The sequence below is a fragment of the Dasypus novemcinctus genome, chromosome 25, assembly GCF_030445035.2.
Source record: "Dasypus novemcinctus isolate mDasNov1 chromosome 25, mDasNov1.1.hap2, whole genome shotgun sequence".
Lineage (NCBI taxonomy): Eukaryota > Metazoa > Chordata > Mammalia > Cingulata > Dasypodidae > Dasypus > Dasypus novemcinctus.
The window spans coordinates 64,216,870-64,236,899 of record NC_080697.1 but is presented as its reverse complement, the minus strand read 5'-3'; positions in this window follow the sequence as shown (position 1 = coordinate 64,236,899).

Here is a 20,030-nt window from a genome sequence, read left to right as displayed (position 1 = left end):
ACCCAGGAGGACTCAGGTGAACCCCAAATCTGGGTGCCCCTGGATTAAATTTAATCCAGAAAAGATGTGGGCTCCACCAGAATCTTCCTGACAAAAATTGAGGGCAATGGAAGGTCTGAAGAGAAAGATTCTGGGAACAAAAAAGAACTCTGAACATGGAAGAAGGTAAGACTACCCAGATGAGCACAGTCTAGAAAGCCCTAGCTTTAATTGCTAGGAAGGGGAGGCTGATCTCTTCCCGAGAGAACCCTAGAAGCCCCAGAAAATTGGGGGGAAGCCGTTCTCTCTAGGCATGGGAAAAGGAGAAAACTGGGGAAAAGCCCTGGTGTTTTAGGTTTGTCTAACTGCATGTTAAAAGCTGGTACTTGTTTCTCATCCACTGAAGGAGTGGAGTCTTGATTTTAATAGGAAGGGTTGTTTATAGGTTCAAGTCCTAATGTCCTGGAGAAAAATCGGGAAAAAGCCCTGGTGTTTTGGGTTTGTCTAACTGCATGTTAGAATCTGGTACTAGTCTTATATCCACTAAAGGAGTGGAGGCTTGATTTTAATAGGAAGGGCTGTTTATGGAAATTGGTCTAGATTGGAAAAAAAAAACTTGGTTACAGAAAAATGGATCGGCTTTTCTAGTGGAGCCTGGTCTGCGTGTAAAGTTAAACAGTGGAAAAAGTCTAGCTGAAATCTTTCGTTATAGTGCTAGACTGTGAATGAATTTGCTTTATACCAAATGTTAAGTGTTCTAAGGTTTGTGATGGCTGTGGGGGCAGCAGTGCTGAAAAAATATGTGTAGAACTTGTGGTTCAGATTAGTGACCCTTATGCTTCTGTCTGTGTCAGCTCAATGGCAGTGTTGGAGTTGTGTGGTTATGTAAAGTAGAATTCAGTGGAGCTGGAGCCCTCCCTTGCCATTGGCAAGGGGGTGAAATGATTATGGGGCAAAACTATGAGGAGTCTGGATGTTTGCGGAGTCTAGATGTTTGTGCATGCTCTGCTGTCTTATCTCTGGTCTGCCCCTTTGCCAGGGCTTGGAGGCCATGTGTGTCCATGCCACGCATCCCAGTTTGTTGCGGCTGCCCCAGTCAGGGTGGCTGGGTCCCTGGGAGAGTTGCTAAATTTGAGTAGGTTCTGTCTGCACATTTTGGCTGAAAGCTGAAAAAGGGGGAGGGGCTAGCCCCTTTCCAGTGAGTCCACACCTTCTATTCATAAGCCGCATTCCTGTTTGATTGTTGTACACTTGACTGCCTGGAAGGGGGGGTAGTGAAGGGTGAAAAGCAGAATCAGAATAAATGGAGTAAAGCTCCCTCCATAGGGTGTCAAAGCCAAAATATGTTTGCATTCTGCCCAGGTTCTTAGAAGGTATTGTAGTAACTTTAAGTAAGAGAATGTGTTCTGTGAAGGTAAAATTTGTCCTAAAGGTATAAATAATTATAAAAGTTTAACAAAGCATTGTTTAAATTAAGGTATGTAAATGGCTAATTGCATAAAGTCATTATTAAACAAAAACTGAATTGATAATAATAATAAAAAGTAATTTTATAACAAGAAAATGTTTCTTCAGCAACCAGCCTCCCCTGCCAACTTGCTTCCAAAAAAACTATCTGGTATTACATGCTACTAAGTATTTAAAATGAAGAAAAGTTCATTATTTTAACAAGCTTGTTTAGTATTAATGGCAATTATATGTTGTAAGAAGTTTGCCTGGTAACTTAGTATGTGGGATATATGAGTGTGTTTTTATTGTTAAGGAAACAGAAGATGATTTTGTCCTAAGATAAAATGATTGATTATTGGAAAGAGTAGAGTGTGGGACAAAACCTGAATGAATACTGAAAGTGTAGAAGGTTTTTGGAAGGAAAATTTTTATGATTAAAATTGAGTAAGATCAATATACAAAGAAAATCTTTTATCAAAATAGCTTCTTGTGCTTTAACCTCATCATTTCCTCAGTGTTTGAAGAAGAAAGGGTCTTATCTCTTTAAAAAAAAAAAACCATTATGTTCTAGAAATCAAATCCTGAAAAGTAGCTTTTTATTTCAAACTAACTGCAAGAGATTTATTCTTTTACCTTAAAAGAAAGGTTAAAGTAATGGTTAAGTTCATTTAATATGTTACAAGTCGAATGAAAGGTGGTTAAAGGTGTTATAAAATTAACAGGTTTTTTAAAAAAAAATAATAAAAACTATAAGAGTTAAAATCATTTATAAATGCATTTATATTATAAATCAATAAAAAGATAATAACTGAAATTATAGCTGAGTGAATTTAGCCTGAAACTATTATTTAAGTGTAAATTCTAAACGAACCTTTCCTTTTTTATGGTTACTTCAAGCCTAACCTCACCCCTTGCCTTTGCCTATGGTTATTTCATAATAGCTTCTGCCCCTACAGGCCAGAGAAGAGCTGGAACATCACTGTCTCCTGTCCTGGTATTAGTAACCCTTTCTCTCATGAATTCAAGTGTAAACTAAATAAATTGCTGCCTGATGGAATAAGGTTAAATGACCACTGGAGTTTTATTATCTCCAAAATCAAAAAGGGGGTGAAGGGGGAGAAGTCTCCTGCCCTGACGGTCAATGTTCCTAAGAGTAGTAATTCATGAGAGAAACCAATCTGTCTCCCTGAGGCTTCAAATAGCCTCAGTAAATATATATAAAATTAATCTTGTTGTTTACCCAGAATTCTGCTAATTTCAAAGTAAAATATAAAGTTCTAAAACAAAATGGTGCTAAAGCATTGAGAATATTTTAGTTACCATCCATTAATTAAGAAAGAAAATTCTTGTGTAAAACTAAATGGTCATAGTGTAAAACTGCACATAGTGCAAATTAAGAAAAGTTTCAGGAGTCTTTGAAATGTTTTGCATTCATACTTGTTTTGTAAAAATTAGAAGTTTAAAGTAACTAAAGTTATGTTTTTGTGTCAAACTATTCATGTCTGCCTATTTGCTCAAATTGTTGATGTTAAATATGCAGTTATATAAGTAATATATATTTCTGGACCCCAAATTAAGCTAAACAGTATATAAAATAATGCAAATTATGAGTAATATCAATGAATTGTGTTTCTGTGTCTAACTCTTTGTCTGCCCATTTGCTCAGTGTGTCTTCATACATCAAGATAATAATATCAAATTAACAAATGAAAATTCTTAAAAGAACTCTATTCAAATTGTTAAAAATTAAATATGCAGTTATATATGTAAATATTCTTAAAGCCCAAATTAACCTAAGCAGGATGAAAAAGTCATATAGAAATCTGATTATAGAAGCAATTGGGAAAGGGCCTCCTCTTTGCAAGAGCTTTAAGGCAAGACTAGGTGTGGCAGATTAAACCTATCTACTAGGCTAGGGAATTAAGAATCAGTTTGCCCGGTAATTTCCCAGTTTAAACCTTTTGTCAGCCATAAAATGTAAAAAAAAAAAAACAAAAAAAACCCACAAAATTTAGGTTAGTTTTCACATAAAAAAAAATGTTGATTGGTGTAACCTGGTGGCCTGCTGCCTCAGCCTCCCACTCCCGGGTTGGACAGCAGTGGAGGAGACCAGCTTAGGCCAGTCCTATGGGCAGTGAAAGGTTGCCCAAGAACGAGCTAAGTCGATGCCATTTCAGCACAAAATTCTATTCCTTATTTAACAAAGGGGAACAGGTAAAAACTAAAATGGTTAGAATGTGATAGAGGAAGCAATTAAATCACAAACTTTTGCATGGGAAAGTTAGATCTTCTCAGATAAGCTATAACTTCTGAAGTATCCAATCAATGGAGAAACAGGAAGAGCTTGTGTGCTAGGCTTAGGGGTACAAATTGTGTCAATTTACTTTGTTTGGGGCACCAGCCATATCTGGCTCTGTGCTCCTTCTTGCAAGATTGAGAATAAATTATTTTCTTCTTCTCCACAATCTGGTGAGCCTTATTTTCTTCCAGAAGATTTCTTTCCAACAAAATAAAGGTAATTAGTGGCTCTATTAACAAATTTCAGTAAGTAAAGTCCATAAAAACTATGGAGAGATCTTTCCTGGATTATGATTAAACAAATTAAGTAATTGTGTAATGTGTTTTAAAACCTCATAGTCAGTATGCTTTTGAATTATTCATTTTCATAACTTAAACAAAGAAAAGAAGTTTTTAGCTTCCTGTAAGGGAAAAAGAGAACATTCCTTCCATGAACTATAATGGTTTCAATTTTATTTAACTTGAGTGTAATCTCCCACAGTTAATTTATAAACTAAATTAACATTATATGTATGAAATCTTTAGAGTAATAAAATTATGAGTTCACATTGGTGAAATTAGGCTAAAAGAAAAAATTGTAGATATGCTCTATTAAATAAATAGAGTAAATATCTTTGGTTGGTAATTGTAATTTAATAAGTTTATTTAAACATGAGGTGGCTAGTCAATGTGGTTATAGTCAATTATAAAGTGTTTGTAAAACATCTTCCAAACTAAAAACGTTTAAATAGTTCTAGTACTAAAAGTCATTGTTAACTAAAACTTAAATTGGTATTGGTTGCAAAAAAAATAACTTAATGATAATAAAACCTGTCTGAAGGCCACTGCAAGGTACATATTTAAGTAAATGGTAATAAAAAGTTATCTTGATTCTATTGTAAATATTGTTTTCATTTTAACAATGAAAAATATTTTCCCCCTCTATTACTAAAGTACCTACTGTTATCTTCATGGTAAAATTGTGTAAGTAAAGTCATTTGATATATGCTGTGTTGCATTAAATTGTTTAATATATATATATATATATATATATATATATATATATATATATATATATATAAACAAGGAATAAACTTTAACATTATCAAACTCTTGTGCATTCAAACCAGGCCCTGTATACATTGCATTTTGCCTCTCCATGTGAGTTATTGGCTAGGCTGGTCACTGACCTCTCAATTAAAATATTTGCTATCTCAGCCTCTGGTTCTGCTCCTAAAGTCGATAGAAACTACACTGCAGTTTCAAGCTCCTGCAGCAGCCAATGATGTACAATGGACATCGCCTCCAGACTGGCACTGTTCCATAGTGCCAGAGAGCACTATGCACCAGGCTAGTAGAATACTGGAAAATCTCTGTAGGATCAACGATGCTGCCACTTGCTCACTGCATGAAGAACATGCTAAGTAGAGCCATGATACCAGGATACTGTAAGTAAAACTTAAACACAATTGGCATTATGGCCTGTTCTCATGGAGAGATAATATGTAAAGTATTACAAACCTGAAACTTAAAACTAATAATTGCAACTCTGAATCCTTATGCATTAAGTAATACATTAGTTAATGTTAAGTGCTGTACTTTTATCCTGCACTAAATATATGCCTAATAATTATAACATTATCTTTTCTATTTTAGATCAAGTGCAGAAGTATATTAGACATGTTAATTCCTAGTAAATTCATTTTCTAAACAGTTAATAAACATGTCTGTAGAATAAGGTGGCAGTCTCAGCCAGGCTCAGTCAACTTAACTATATTCTGCTGTACTCTACTGTGTAGCAAAGGTGAGGCTTGCTTGCTGATGGTGAGTCACCTATTGAACAAGTCAAAATTGCTAGAAATTGTACAATTAGAACCAAGGTATAAAAAACCTTTATTCTGTAGTTCTGATCACTCCCACAGCTGAAAACTAAGAGAATTTCCAACTTAGTGTTCTAATCCTGAATGAAGCCAGTCACCTAAGGAGTGCCAGTTCACCAGGAGCATCTGACGGAGTGAATGAGTGCCAATCATTGAACAGCTTGGAATGTGTCTTCAGACAAAGCTAAGTGTCTGTTGCAATTTCTCTCTAAAGATAAATAACTTGAAAAAGAATATATATGCTGTTCCTACCAGCTTTTAAGAAGGAATGCCATCTTTATAGGCACCTAACTTTGTCTACCTCTGTAATCCAATGTCCTCTTTTAAAAATGGGTATTCCAAATTTTTTATTAAGTTTCTTTCTTTCAGAGTGAACATCTTATTAACCATATGAAAACTTCATCCAACTTCGTACAGAATGCTGGATCCATCTTCCTCCAGTTAAAATAAGAAGTTTACACCTTGTTAGGCATTGGCTACAGCCCATGGCCAGCAGGAAGCAGTTACAGAAAAGAGATCATCTCCCTTCAGCACCCTTTTTAAATTAAAGGTGTAAACTCTTTAAGGGTAAAATAAAAGTAATAGATGGATCTGGAACTTGACTGGAAATCCAGGTGAGTGCTGGTGGCAGCAGGATAACTGCAGGAGGCCCTTGCCCCAAGATTCTGCTGTCCAGAATGAAAAGTTCTAAACTTCTAAAAACAGTCCTGGATGCTGCACTAAAGACTGATTAATAATCAATCAAAACAACAAACAGCCATCCACCTCATAGCTCCAACAATAATTATGCCAAAGCTTTGCAAGTTAAACTTTGGCAAAGGGGGGAAATGATGTAGGCTATGGGTGGGAGGCTCTTTGTCTCTTCAGAGATAACCTAAGCTGTTTGACTTGTGGGTGTGGAATGGTAAAAGCCTGCAGTCCTGCCCTTAGTGACAATGGCAATGACTCTAGTCCCAGGAAACAGTTTAACAATGCAAGGTCTATAAACTTGAAGTATTTAGGGGAAATGCAAACAAAATATGCTAAAAGCTTATCTAGAATGTCTGGAGTCCATGCTAAAAGCTTACGTAAGATGTGGAAGATATATATGCTAATTCAAGCCTATTGAGAACAGAAACAAAAGGACCATTTGGCCTTTCCTCTCTGTATAAAAGAAATTTGAAAATCTCTTTCGGGGCTCAGGATTGAAACAGAAAGCTCCCGAGTCCAGCCGGCCATCAATAAACCATTTTTCCTTCTCAAAATCATTCCTGAGTCCTGGCCTCTCTACACGCAAATAATTGAACCTCTCTCAAATTCTACAACATTGTGATTGTTTTGTGTTTGCCTGTTCAATGTCAGTGTATATTTTGATACCTCTGGATGGTGATATAAATTAATGAATAAAATTTTTTAAAAAAGAACTCTATTCAAATAGCCAAATATAAAATAAGCACTTATATTAATACATAAGTTTAAATGTTAATGGGATTTCTACAATAACAAAAATTGTAAGTCTTAACAAATTTCCTATGTCTTTTCATTAAAAAATAATTCTTGTCTAAATTAAAATGAATATTTTTCTTCACAGGATAAAATGAAGGATGTAAAACTTAAATAAATATTAACAAGTTAAAAGTTTATGGAAATGCTGACTGAAATTTAATGAGTTTTTCTGGAAAGATGTGTTTTGTCCTAAAATAAGATGACTGATTTTCATGAACTCTTGTAACTCTGATGCATGTGGCAAGTTGTAAAATGTATTGTAGTAACTTTAAGGGAATGTGTTCTGTGAAGATAAAATTTGTCTTAAAATTATAAATTATAAAAAGTTTAATAAAGCATTGTTTAAATTAAGGTGTTTAAATGACTAATTCCAAAAAGTCTTTATTAAACAAAACCTGAATTAATAATACTATGAATAAAAGGTAATTTTATAACAGGAAAACTTGGTGGCCAGCCTCCCCTGCCAACTTGCTTCTAAAAGACTGTTTCTGGTATTACATGCTACTAAGTATTTAAAGTGAAAGAAGGTTCATTGTTTTAACAAGCTTGTTTAGTGTTGATGTCAATTATATGTTGTAAAAAGTTTGCCTGGTAACTTGGTATGTGGGATATATGGAATGTGTTTTTATTGTTAAGGAAACAGGAGATGATTTTGTCCTAAGATAAAAATGATTGATTGTTAAGAAAGAGTAGGGTGTGGGACAAAACCTGAATGAATACTGAAAGTGTAGAAGGTTTGAGAAAGAGAAATTTTTATGATTAAAATTGAGTAACATTTGATGGGTCTGTCTATAAAGTTTTAAAAGGTTTAGTATCAAGTAGTATACTGATGCAAAGTTAAAAATTTTGTTCTTTCTCAAGGTCTCTCAAGTCATTAGTTTGTTTTGTTAAAAATTTCCTGAATAATCAGTATACAAAGAAAGTCTGTTTTAACAAATTAGTTTCTTGTGCTTTAATCTCATCATTTCCTCAGTGTTTAAAGAAGAAAGTCTTATCTCTTTTAAAAGAACATAATGTTCTAAAAGTCAAATCCTAAAAAGTAGCTTTTTGTTTCAAACTAACTGCAAGAAATTTGTTCCTTTACCCCAAAGGAAAAATTAAAGTAATAGTTAAGTTCATTTAATATATTATAAATTAAATGAAAGGTATTTAAAAGTGTTATGAAATTAACAGGTTTAAAAAATTAATAAAAATATAACTAAAAGTTAAATGACCACTAGAATTTTATTATCTCCAAGGACTGGGGGGGGGGGGGGGGAATAAAAAAAGTCTTCTGCTTTAACTGTCAGTATTCCTAAGAGTGGCAATTCATGAGAAAAACCAATCTGTCTCCCTGAAGATTCAAATAGCCTCGGTAAATACACATAAGATTAGTCTTGTTGCTTACCCTAAATTCTGCTAAGTTCAAAGTAAAATATAAAGTTCTGGAAAAAAAATGGTGCTAAAGCATTGAAAACATTTTGGTTACAATCCATTAATTAAAAGAAAAATTCTTGTGTAAGACTGCACAGTCATAGTGCAAATTAGAAAAAGTTTCAAGAGTCTTTAAATGTTTTGCAGTCACACTTTTTTGTAAACAATGAAAGTTTTAAAGTAACTAAAGTTATGTTTTTGTAACAAACTATTCATGTCTGCCTATCTGCTCAGGTTATTGGGGTTAAATAGGCAATTATATAAGTAATAAATATTTCTAAAACCCAAATTAAGCTAAACAGTATATAAAATAATGCAAATTGTAAGTAATATCAATGAATTGTGTTTCTGTATCTAACTCTATTTGTGTCTGCCCACTTGCTTGGTGTATGTCTTCATACATCAGGATAATAGTATCAAATTAACATGTAAGAATTCTTAAAAGCTCTATTCAAATTATTAATAATTAAATATACAGTTATATATATAAATAAATATTCTTGGAGCCCAAATTAAACTGAGCAAGATGAAAAGAGTCTTGTGAAAATCTAATTATAAAAAAAAACTATTTTAAAAAGCCTCCTCTCTGCAAGAGTTTTAAGGGCAGGATTAAGTGTGGCATATTAAACCTATCTATTAAACTAAAAAATTAAAAATCAGTTTGCCTTGTAATTTCCCAGTTTAAACCTTTTAACAGCCATAAAATAAAGGTAATTAATAGTTCTGTTAACAAATTTCAGTAAGTAAATGTTAGAGATTTGGACCTGAAGGGTATCAGGAATGTAAAAAAGAAAAAGGAGGGGAAGAAACAAAAAAAACTAACAAGCTGGGATCAAGGAATCTGTGAGTAATAACACCTCAAACAACTTTATTTTCTACATGTGGCATTATATAAACTCAAACTATAGAGATAACAAGCAGTGTAACTACACATTAACAAGACTCGTAAATTAAAGAATTTCTCTCAAAGTACAAACATTCAGTATACCTTTCGAACTACACAGTGTGTTTAATTGTATTTCTCCCTGCCCAGGACAGCTCTATCCTGTTGACTTGAAAAGCTTAATTGCTGCATTCCTATGTTAAAAGGGTAGCCATAAAAACAGCACACCTCCCTTTGTGAAACCACCATGCCTCAGTTTCCAACAAGTAAAAAAGTGCATAAAAACTGGAAAAATCTTTCTGAGATTATAATTAAACAAATTAAGCCATTATATAATGTGTTTTAAGACCTGGTAATTTGTATGCTTTTGAAAATTATTCATTTTCATAGCTTAAAAAAGTTTTAGCTTCCTAAAAAAAAAAAATTCCTTGCATAAACTATAGTGGTTTCAATTTTGTTTAGCTTGAGTGTAATCGCTCTCTGTCTATGAAGTGCCCATTAAATAAATTAACATTGTATGTACAGGGTCTTGAGTAATAAAAATTATAAGTTTATGTTAATAAAATTAAGTTAAAGAAAAAACCTGTAAATGTGCTCTCTTAAATAAATAAGATAAATTTCTTTAGTTAATAATTATAATTTAATAAGTTTATTGAAATATAAGGTAACTGGTCAGTGTAAGTTATAATCAATTATAAAAAGTTTGTAGAACATCTTCCAAGCTGAAAATGTTTAAAATAATTATAGTTCTAAAAGTCATTGTTAACTAAAACTTGGATTAATATTAGTTGCAAAGAATAACTTTGTAATAATAAAACCTGTCTGAAAGCCATGCAAGGTGCATATTTAAATAAATAGTAATAAAAAATTATCTTGATTCTATTGAGAATCTTATTTTCATTTTAACAATGAAAAATATTTTTCCCTCTATTACTAAAGTAAAATACATACTATTACCTTCATAGTAAAATTATGTAGGTAAACAGTCATTTAATATATAATGTGTTGCATTAAAGTGTTTAAAAATATATAAAAACAAGGAATAAACTTTAACATTGTCAAACTCTTTTGTGCACTCAAAGCAGGCCTTGAATACATTACAGTTGTCTCTCCATATGAGTTATTGTCTAGGCTGGTCACTGACTCCTTAATTAGAAAAATTTACTTTATCAGCCTCTGGTTTTGCTCCTGAAGTTGATGAAAACTACATTGCAGTTTCAAGCTCCTGCAGCAGCCAATGATGACTTAGTACAGCCAAGTGTACAATAAATATTGCCTCCAGACTGGCACTGTTCCATAGTGCCAGAGAGCACTATGCACCAGGCTAGTAAAATACTGGAAACTCTCTCTAGGATCAACAATGCTGCAACTTGCTCACTGTGTGAAAAACATGCAAAGTAGAGCCATAATACCAGAAAACTGTAAGTAAAACTTAAACACAATTGACATTATGGCCTGCTCCCATGGAGAAATAACATGTAAAGTATTACAAACCTGAAACTTAAAACTATTCATTGCAACTCTGAATCATTTGCATTAAGTAATACATTAATTAATATTAAAGTGCTATACTTTTATCCTGTACTAAATATATGCCTAATAATTATAACATTATCTTTTCTATTTTGGATCGAGTGTAAAGGTATATTAGACATGTTAAATTCCTAGTAAACTCATTTTCTAAACAGTTAATAAACATGTCTATAAAATAAAGTAGCAGTCTCAGCCAGGCTCAACTTACTATATTCTACTGTACTCTACTGTGTAGCAAAAATGAAGCTTGCTTGCTAATAATAAGTCACTTATTGAACAAGTCAAAATTACTAGAAATTGTACAATTAAAACCAAAATGTAAAAACCTTTATTCTGTAGTTCTAGTCACTCCTACAGCTAAAAACTAAGAAAATTTCCAACTTGATGTACTAATCCTGAATAAAACCAATTGCCCAAAGGGTGCCAGTTCACCAGAGACATCTGACAGAGCACATGAGTGCCAATCATTAAACAGCTTGAAATGTGTCTTCAAACAAAGCTAAGTATCTATTGGAGTTTCTCTCTGAAAATAAATAAATAAATATATATATATATACTGTTTCCACCAGCTTAAAAAAAGGCACCATCTATAAGCACCTAACCTTGTCTACCTATGTAATCCAATGTCCTCTTTTAAAAATGAGCATTCTAAATTTTTAATTAAGTTTGTTTCTTTCAGAGTAAACGTCTTATTAACCATATGAAAACTTCATCCAACTTTGTACAGAATGCCAGATCCATCTTCCTCCAGTTAAAATAAAATAAGAGTTTTACACCTTGTTAAGCAATAACTACAGCCCATGGCCAGCAGGATGCAGTTACAGAAAAGAAATCATCACCCTTCAGCATCCCTTTAAAATTAAAAGTGTAAACTCTTTAAAGGTAAATCAAAATTAATGGATGGATCTAGAGCCTGACTGGAAATCCACGTGAGCACCAGTGGCCCCAAGATAATTGCAAGAGGCCCTGCCTCAAAATTCTGCTGTCCAGAATAAAAACTTCTAAACTTCTGCTGATTCCTGTAAACACTGTGCAACTACAAACCAGACACATTCAAATGAATCCTGGGTATTGGTTGCCCCTCCTCCAAGAACTTGCTTTGCCTGTGTCTCAAGTCTAACCCCTTGTAGTCTCCCTGACTCCAACAATCTCTGTGTCCTAATGAATATAATCCCCCAAGTTTATAACTATCCGGGACTTAAGAGCAGGGAGCTCTTCAACTTGTTAAAAGTACCAGAATCAGTTCACCCAATATAAAAAGCCCCTGTTTATCCTCCTTGTACTGCTTACTTGTAGCCCATATATAATCAGTAAAAAAATTGCAAACTGTTAAACTTATAATTTTAAATGCCCCCTACCAGTTAGTGCCTACCCATGAAAAAAGATTTGAATTACCACAAAGGAAAGGGAGAAATGTAAGGGTAAGGCCACATCGGGAAAATAAGAATAGAACTACATTGGGAGGTGGGAATTGGCAAATGCCTTCAGATAGATAAATGACTTAAAACAGCCTCCAAGGAGAGTGACAGTAAATGACTTAAAACAGCCTCCAAGGAGAGTGCCAATAAATCAGAACTGCCCACAAGAAAAGTGCCAATAAATAACATGGGGCTTTTAAAAAAATAGATATGCTATCTTCAGGTAACCGCAGTGTTCTGCTTCTATGCCTGCTTGCTTTCTCGCTTATTAGTAGATGCCCCCCTTCCTAAAAAGCAATAAAACCACCCCTTCCCTGAGACTCGGGGCTGCTCTCTCCTCTGCAGAGGAATGAGACAGTAGCTGCAAAGCTAATAAAGCTCTCAGTTGGAACTATATTCAGAGTCTGAGTCTGGTCAATATTGCTGGTCTGTAACAATTGATTTTTTTCTAACTTTATCTCAACTTCAAAAAATAAAATAATATACAAAAGGTGGCTTAACAAATTATGAAAGCATTAATCTAAAAATTTCTGCCCAGTCACATTTATTATATTTAATCCTAAAAGCAAACTCATTTATTTCTCTAGTGTTCATGATGTGGGCTATATGGGTGGGAGGCTCTTTGTCTCTTCAGAGATAACCTAAGCTCTCTGACTTGTGGGTGTGACGGTAAGAGGCTGCAGTCCTGCCCTTAGTAACAATGGCAAGGACTCCAGTCCCAGGAAACAGTTTAACAATGCAAGGTCTATAAACTTTAAGTATGTAAGGGAAATGCAAACTAAATATGCTAAAAGCTTACCTAGAATGTCTGAAGTCCATGCTAAAAGCTTACCTAAGATGTGGAAGATATATATGCTAATTAATCCTATTGAGAACTGAAACAAAGGGACCATTTGTTCTTTCCTCTCTGTATAAAAGGGATTCAAAAATCTTGTTCCTGGCTCAGGATTCAAACAGAAAGCTCCCGAGTCCGGCCGGCTGTCAATAAACCATTTTTCCTTCTCAAAATCATTCCTGAGTCCTGGCCTCTCTATACCCAAATAATTGAACCTCTCTCAAATTCTACAACATTCAGAAAGATACATAAATGAGCAGAGATTGGTTAAATGACATGACCTATATCTCCTTCTTAATGAAGGAAATGAAGAAAATTTTAATCATATTCACCTCTCATAAAACTAAGCTCATTTTTTTACCTTTAGCATTGATATAATACCTCCTTTGCCTTTCCTACAAAAATATTACAATATTATTGGTAAAAATAGTCTATATTAGTTGTATTTTTCTTATTTATCAACAAATCTTAATATCTTGTAGTTGAAGAACTTTCTTGCATTTATATTATTAAACAGAATCCTCATCTACCACCAAAATCACTATGTAGATTATCCTATAGCTGTCTTTCAATTAACATTAACCTCCCTTGACTGCATCTTTCAACTACAATCACAAGTTATAAATAAGCAGTGTATGTAATAGCCATTATAATGTGCTACTTTTAACTCTCTCCATTGCAACATATTTACAACTGACTTTATTAAACATTTTACATACATTCCATATACCTCCCCCTTCTTAGCCAGCATTTTATCTCCTACTAACCTGTACTCTAAAGTGTAATTACATAGGCTTACTAATAGTATTTAGCCCATATCAGTGAGAACATACAATATTCATCCTTTTGTTTCTGCCTTCTTTCACTCAACATAGTATTCTCAAAGTTAATCCTTGTTGAAACATGCATCCTGATTTCATTTCTTCTTATATGTGAAGAGTATTATCTTGCAAGTTTATGCCACATTTTGTTTATCCATTCATTCTTTGATGGGCATTTAAGCTGTTTCCATCTTTTAGCAATTGTGAGTAATGCCACTATGAACATGGACATGCTAGTATTTGCTAGCATTCTTTCTTTCAGTCCTTCTGTATATATTCCTAGTTGTAGGATTGCTGGATCATGGAGTAATTCTATATTTAGTTTCCTGAGGGACCACCAAATCATCCTCGACAGAGGCAAAACCATTTACATTCCCATAAGTGGAGGTTTGTTCATATTTCTCCACATCCTCTCAAACACTTGTAATTCTCTATCTTTTTAATAATGGCCATTCTCTATGGCACGAAACATTATCACATTGCAGTTTTGATCATTTCCCTAATAGCTAGTGATGCTGAACATCTTTTCATGTGCTCTTTTGGCCATCTGTATTTTCTCTTTGGAAAAAATGCTATTCAATTCTTTTGCCCATTTTTAAATTTGGTTGTTTTTTGGTCATTGACTTCTGTGATCTATTTATAAAACATGGAAATAAAACCCTTGTTGGTTTTTCTCCCGTTGAATATGCTGCCTTTAACCTTCTTGAAAAATTGTTTGAAACACAAAAATGTTTAATTTTGAGGAAGTCATAAGTCCTTTAAATCTATTTTTTATTTCATTGCTTGTGTTTTGGGTGTAAGGGCCAAGAAACCACCACTTAACACAAGATCTATAAGTTGTTTCCCCTACATTTTCTTCTAGGAGTTTTATGGTTCCAGTTTTACATTTAGGTCCTTGATCTATTTTGAGTTAATTTTTGTATTAGGTGTGAGATAGGGATCCTTTCCTTTCTTTGAGATATGAGTATCCATTTTTCCCAGCTCCATTTGTTGAATAGGCTGTTCTGATTCAGTTGGGTTTGTTTCACAGCCTTGTCAAAAATCACTTCACCATAGATATGAGGGTCTATTTTGGAACTCTTGAGTTGATCCCATCAATCTATCTTTATACCAGTACAGGCTGTTTTTTACCACTTTAGGTAAATAATATGCTTTAGAGTCAGAAAGTGAGAGTCCTTCAACTTCATTCTTCTAGTTTAGGATAGTTTTGGCTATTCAGGGTCCCATATCCTTTCAGATAAATTTGATAACTGGCCTTTCCAATTTTACAAAAAAGGCTTTTTTGAACTTGTATCAGCATTACATTAAATCTATAGTTCAGTTGGTGTAAAATTGAACTCTTAGTGATATTTAGTCTTCCAACACATTAACATAGAATGTTCTTCAATTTATTAAAGACTTCCTTGGTTTCTTTTGAAAATGTTTTGTAGTTCTTTGAATACAGGCCTTTTATGTCTTTGGTTGGTTATTCCTTGAACATTTGATTCTTTCAGTCACTCTTATAAATGGAATTTTTTTCCTACCTTCCTCCTCAGTTTGCTCTTTAGTAGTGTATAGAACCTATATTGACGTTTTGCATATTAATATTTATTCTGCAATTTGCTGAAAATGTCTATTCTATTAATTTTGTGATTGATTTTTCAGGATATTCTAATATAGGACCATATCATTGGGAAATAGTGAACATTTTACTTCTTCCTTTCCTGTTTGCGTGCCTTTTGAATGTTTTCTTGCATAATTGCTCTAGTTAGAACATCTAGCACAATACTGATTAACAGGAGAAATAGTGGACATCTTTGTTTTTTTCCTAATGAGATTGGGAAAAATTAACTTTCACCATTCAATACCATGTATGTCTTGGGTTTTTTAACATATGGCCTTTATCCTATTGATAAAGACTCCTTCTACTGCTGTGTTTCAGAGAGTTTTTATCAAGAAGTGATGTGTTTTGTGAAAAGTCTTTTCAACTCAATTTTGATAACCAAGTGCTTTTTATCTTCAATTTATTAATGAGGTGTAATACACTGATTTTCTTACATTGAACCATCCTTGCATACCTGCTATAAAACCCATATGATCAAGGAGTAGATGTTGGTCAAATGGTTGAGCCTCTGCTTCCCACATGTTTAGTTCCAAGTACCTCCTAAAATTAATACAAAAAAGCAAACAAATGAAAAAAACTAACTCGGGGGAGCCAATGTGGCTCAATAGTTAAGTAAGTGCTGGTTTCCCACATACAGGGTCCTACATTCAATCACTGGCACCGGTACCTCACACAAAAAAAAAACAACAGATGATCATGATGCATAATTTTAATGTGCTTTTTAACTTGGTTAGGAAGTTTTTTTTTTTTTTGAAGATTTTTGCATCTATATTCATTACAGATATTTGTCTATAATTTTTTATTCATAATATCTCTATCTGGCTTTAGTATTGAGGTGATGACTTCAAGTGACAGAGTTTGGTAGTGTTCCTTCCTGCTCAACTTTTGGAAGAGGTTGAGAAAGATCAGAATTAGATCATCTTTGAATGATTAGCAGAATTCACTGTGAAGTCAACTGGTTTTGGGCCTTTCATTTTGGGAGGGTTTCTGATGACTGTTACATTTGTTTTACTTGTGATTGGCTTCTTGAGGTCTTTGATTTCTTCTACGGTCAGTGTGGGCTGTTCATGGATTTCTAGGAATTCATCCATTTCATGAACATTTGTCAGGTTTGTTTGCATACAGTTAATATTATCTTTTTTTGATATTTTAATTTCTACTCAGGTAGCATTAATGCCCCATCTCATTTCTAATTTTATTTATTTACATCGTCTCTCTTTTTCCTTTGTTTAAACTAGCTAATCTTCTCCAAGAACCATCTTTTGGTTTTGTTGATTCCCTCTTTTGTCTATTTTTATTAGCCATTTTATTTAGTCATGCTCTAATCTTTTTTTTTTTTTTTTTGGTGAATTATATGGTATATTAATATGTCAATAAAATTGATTTGTTTAAAACAAACAAACAGAAAAGAGCATGGTATTCCCAGATCAATAGAATCAAATTGAGATGTCAGAAAGAAACCCTCATATTTATGGCCAACCTATTTGACAAGGGGGCAAAGACCACTCAATTACTCAGTTATGAAAATACAGTGTCTTTTTTTTTATTTAATTCATTTTTTAAAATAATATCACATTCAAAAAATATGAGGTCCCATTCAACCCCACCACCCCCACCCCCCACTCCCCCCACAGCAACACTCTCTCCCGTCATCTTGACACATCCATTGCACCTGGTAAGTACATCTCTGGGCATCGCTGCACCCCATAGTCAATGGTTCACATATAGCCCACACTCTCCCACGTTCCATCCAGTGGGCCCTGAGGGGATCTACAATGTCCCGTAGTTGTCTGTGAAGCACCACCCAGGACAACTCCAAGTCCCGAAAACGCCTCCCCATCTCTTCCTCCCATTCCCTGCACCCAGCAGCCACCATGGCCACCCTTCCCACACCAATGCCACATTTTCTCTGTGGACATTGGATTGGTTGTGCCCATTGCACATCTATGTCAAGTGGGTGCTTAGATTCCACATGGACACTGGATGCAATCCTCCTGCTTTCAGTTGTAGGCACTCTAGGCTCCATGGTGTGGTGGTTGACCTTCTTCAACTCCATGTTAGCTGAGTGGGGTAAGTCCAATAAATCAGAGTGTAGGAGCTGAGGTCTTTTGAGGCTCAGGGCCTGGCTATCATATTGTCATTTCAGAGATTCAAATCCCCTAAATATATCTTAAACCCCAACACCAACTACAATTCCAGTAAAGTAGCATGAAAGTCTTGTGAAAAGAGATCCCATCTGAGCCCAGTTCCATCGAGCAGAAACACCAGCTCCAAAGAAGGGCCATCTGACATGGCAGTGACCCCCATCTGCCATGACCATAGAACTCGTGGGTCTCTTTATCCCTCAAAAGAACAAATACCTGGGTTGTATCTACTTTATCTGTCTCTTAGACTCTGCTCAGGTGTGCATAAGGGCAATCCTTCTGACAACCTCCAGACTCTTTTTTAGAGACTCATAGCCATATAAACTCATTTCTCCTTTCCATTTCCCCTTACATTAGGTCAAACAGCATTTTAAAGTCATGTTATTATATGTAGACAGGGATATTCTGCTGATCCGCATTGAACCTTTAATTCAAGGTCATTTTCTAGTTGCATCTTCAGCTGGTATTTGGTAGTGGTCCCTCGGTGCCAGGGAGGCTCATCCCTGGGTGTCATGTCCCACGTTGGGGGGAATGCACTGCATCTACATGCTGAGTTTGGCTTCGAGACTGGCCATATTTGAGTAACATGAAGGCTGTCAGGAGGAAACTCCCAGGCACAGTACTGCTCTAGGTCTTGTTCTTATTTCAGGTGTATTGGCTCACAAGCATAGTCATTAGTATCAGGGGCTCACTGTTGGACCCTCATTCCTTCCTGGTTCTTACCATTGCATCTGAGGGACTGCCTCTGCTCCCCTAGGGACCATGACAGAGCACCCCCAGCCAGGAACCCAGTACCCCCCAGCTGTTGTTTTTAATCTTTTCCACTATGAGTATATCTAAACAATACCATGCACCCTGGACATATGCCCTGTATAACTCCCTGTCAAATATATATCCTGTCAATAACATCCCATGCCAGTATTCCTCCGCCACCATTGTTGAACCACTCTGTGATCCAAAACTTCCTGTAAAGTGAATCCCAATATAATGTCAGGTTCCCTTACAAGTAAAATGGAATATAGTGATGAGTTTAAAGGTTAGATAAAGAGTACATATTTATTTGGAAAAGTTTCTAGATCCTATCTTTTTCTTTTCTTTTTTCCTAATTATTGAGCTTCTCTTCACAAGAGTCTTAGACCACAGTAATTCATATATACAATATACAGTACTCCCACACATCCACCATAAAACCTTTTCCCTTCCACAGTGATAATCTTTTAACTTATTCATATCATATTTACTGAGACTGATGTACAGACTCCGAAACAATAGCTTTCAAACAAGGTGACATCTGTGCTTACAATGTGGTGCATACTTTAGGATGTACAGTTTTCTAAATTTTTTAGTTATCCTGTGTTTTACATTATGGTATACATTATTAGACTGTGGTCCCCTATATGTTTTTGGTGTAATATTACATGTTTTATATTCATCCTCGTGTACTCTCGCGAAACTCCTCTTTTGCCCCCACATTTACCTTGGTTCCATCCATTCAACATCCATTTTCCCCTCCCCTTGGGGTCCACAGCAACAGCCAATCTCCATTTCCTGAGGAGCCACGTCCAGAGATACTTGCAACAGTGTTCAGGGCCTGACTTGCTCAACTGCCCTAATGCCCTGGGAGCCACCCTTTTTCTCGAGAGATATAGTTCTCTCTATTTAATGGCATTAGTTCTCCCCAGGATGTGGGTCCACCCCAACTCTCACTTCTTGGGTCTCTACCCAATGGTACAACCCACCCTGGCAAAATGAGCCTTCAGACATTCCCCAGGAGTCTGTCCCGCATCAGACCATCCCCTCTGAGCATCCTAAACAGGTAACCCTCCTAATTATATTTTTATACGATTTTCTCAGCATTTTACTCTCAACTAACACCTGACACTCTCCTATGTTCGTATGTTGCCCCTCCCTCCCCCCAATTTTGTGGGCAATATTACACATCCGCCCATCCCCAGCCCCCCTCAAACCCACAAACCCCACTCAAAGGCAACCCCTTGCCCCCATTTTATCTCTTCTTTGTGCTCATACTTACCACAAGCTCATCATAGATTCCACCCTTGCAGACGTCGGCTCACATCCTTCTTCCATCCCCCGATTTCCTGTAAGCCTATTTTCCAGTCTCTAGCTCTCTGAGGCAGCTTGCTTATTTCATATCATTGAGGTCATGTAGTATTTGTCCTTCAATGCCTGGGTTGCTTCACTCAACATAAGGTTCTCAAGATTCATCGATGTTATCACGTGTGTTTGTAGAGTATTTGTTTTTAAAGCTGAGTAGTATTCCATTGTATGTATATACCACATTTTATTTTT